This window comes from Schistocerca gregaria, chromosome 9 (assembly GCF_023897955.1).
Source record: "Schistocerca gregaria isolate iqSchGreg1 chromosome 9, iqSchGreg1.2, whole genome shotgun sequence".
Taxonomy (NCBI): Eukaryota; Metazoa; Arthropoda; class Insecta; order Orthoptera; family Acrididae; genus Schistocerca; species Schistocerca gregaria.
In genome coordinates, this window is record NC_064928.1 from 286,801 (window position 1) to 289,581 (window position 2,781).

General features: G+C 49.1%; 1 non-coding gene across 1 annotated transcript; it reads left to right on the forward strand.

Moving 5' to 3' along the window:
• The first annotated feature begins 286 nt into the window (after positions 1-286).
• Trnat-ugu (transfer RNA threonine (anticodon UGU)) lies at positions 287-360 on the forward strand. The gene has a single exon. It is a non-coding gene; the product is annotated as a tRNA-Thr (tRNA).
• The last annotated feature ends 2,421 nt before the right edge of the window (positions 361-2,781 follow it).

The following is a 2,781-nucleotide window of genomic DNA, read 5'->3' on the forward strand; positions in this document are numbered from 1 at the left end:
CGAGGTGTCATCGAGTGCAGATCTGTCATAGGTATCGCGGCTTAACCTCATTGAAGTCTAGAGGGTGGACAACACGTTGGTCTTACTCAGAGCGGTGTCCGAATTCTATTTTCGACGTTATACGTGCCACTTTCATTGTGGCCAACTACGATTCGATACAGAATGCACGAAACCTGAAAGACACCCTAACGGATACATAGAGAGTAGTGTTTGTCTGCTGAATAATGGGAGTGCAAGGGTCTGTGTCGTCTATATGGCTGTATGTAGCACCATTAGTCTTCGGGGGGGCGGGCGTAGCTCAGATGGTAGAGCGCTCGCTTTGTATGCGAGAGGTGCTGGGATCAATACCCAGTGCCTCCAGAATTTTTAACACACCTACATGCGCACCTTGCCATGCAAGTGGAATAATTCACAGCCAGCAGATGTGTCTAGGAAGATGCAAGCGAATGATTAGCATCCACAATTGACAAGCGTGCTGTTATTAGTGCGCAGGAAGCACCCTCCTCCCACGCCTACACTTAATTCAGAAACAGTACAAGTGTTCCCGTAAGATTCTCAAGCCTATGTCGGAAAGATCTGCCTTGCGCTGAGTTCACGTAAATCCCACTGCACATTCCTATTCTTTGCGTGCAGTCAGCTGCTACTGGTGTTGCTAGTTGTGACTGCTGATAACAGATGCCGTAGCAATCAATTCATGGAGTGAGTTGTATGTTTTGCGATGGTCTGTCTCTGACAAGCAAGCACAGGTGACATAGGTGCGAACACAGGAAGCTTGCAGACCCTCGCTGCCTGCAGACACCGAGCAGCCACACTAGGAGGGCGGCCTAAGCCGTAGGCGAAATGTGCTCATTCGCTTTGGCGCGACGTCGAACTATAAATAATGCTGTCACTAGCGTGAGCGTCGTGGAAAGTCGGAAAAGTCGGCTGCGAGGGTGAGTGGCAAGTTTGGGGAGCGTTTCGTAGTATGCGCAGTGCAATGGAGACGTGGAAACTTGTTGTGGCCCAGTGTTTTGCAGTTGGACAACAAGATTGGTACACAGTAGTAAAGAGCGAGGCACTGAGTTGGCATGAATAATGGAGTGCACAATGGGGCTCGAGATGCGTTTGTTACCTCAGGTGCTGTATGATTGTCGACAAGGAGTGAAAACGGAGCAATTTGTGACGGCTCTTTCAATTTAAAACGTTAAAACCAGACGGAATTTGCATTTGTAATACCAGAGCATCGAAACTACTTGGAACTTTTGTGTATATGAACGGGTCCGCGCCTTTGTACTCTGCTCCCTTCACCGCTACAAACCAACAACCATCGTGTCCGTGCGCATCTGAGTCGCAAAGAATGGGGAATAGCGCCGTTTGCTCGTGCATGGGGCGTAGCTCAGTTGGTAGAGCGTTCGCTTGGCATGTGAAAGGTCCAGGGTTCAAGCTGCGGCGCCTCCATTTTTTGTGGTCAGTGCATGGTAAGTGTTGGTCGCGGCGAACCTAAAGGCACGCAAGATGTTGCAAAGCCAGCGTCACAGACTGATATGATGTATACTGACGTAAGGAGAGCAAGATGTAAGTGTGGGGACCGGCTGTTATCGAGGTGTCATCGAGTGCAGATCTGTCTTAGGTATCGCGGCTTAACCTCATTGAAGTCTAGAGGGTGGACAACACGTTGGTCTTACTCAGAGCGGTGTCCGAATTCTATTTTCGACGTTATACGTGCCACTTTCATTGTGGCCAACTACGATTCGATACAGAATGCACGAAACCTGAAAGACACCCTAACGGATACATAGAGAGTAGTGTTTGTCTGCTGAATAATGGGAGTGCAAGGGTCTGTGTCGTCTATATGGCTGTATGTAGCACCATTAGTCTTCGGGGGGGCGGGCGTAGCTCAGATGGTAGAGCGCTCGCTTTGTATGCGAGAGGTACTGGGATCAATACCCAGTGCCTCCAGAATTTTTAACACACCTACATGCGCACCTTGCCATGCAAGTGGAATAATTTACAACCAGCAGATGTGTCTAGGAAGATACAAGCGAATGATTAGCATCCACAATTGAAAAACGTGCTGTTATTAGTGCGCAGGAAGCACCCTCCTCCCACGCCTACACTTAATTTAGAAACATTACAAGTGTTCCCCTAAGATTCTCAAGCCTATGTCGGAAAGATCTGCCTTGCGCTGCGTTCACGTAAATCCCACTGCACATACCTATTCTTTGCGTGCAGTCAGCTGCTACTGGTGTTGCTAGTTGTGACTGCTGATAACAGATGCCGTAGCAATCAATTCATGGAGTGAGTTGTATGTTTTGCGATAGTCTGTCTCTGACAAGCAAGCACAGGTGACATAGGTGCGAACACAGGAAGCTTGCAGACCCTCGCTGCCTGCAGACACCGAGCAGCCACACTAGGAGGGCGGCCTAAGCCGTAGGCGAAATATGCTCATTCGCTTTGGCGCGACGTCGAACTATAAATAATGCTGTCACTAGCGTGTGCGTTGCGTGAGCGTCGTGGAAAATCGGAAAAGTCGGCTGCGAGGGTGAGTGCCAAGTTTGGGGAGCGTTTCGTAGTATGCGCAGTGCAATGGAGACGCGGAAACTTGTTGTGGCCCAGTGTTTTGCAGTTGGACGACAAGATTGGTACACAGTAGTAAAGAGCGAGGCACTGAGTTGGCATGAATAATGGAGTGCACAATGGGGCTCGAGATGCGTTTTTTACCTCAGGTGCTGTATGATTGTTGACAAGGAGTGAAAACGGAGCAATTTGTGACGGCTCTTTCAATGTAAGACGTTAAAAACA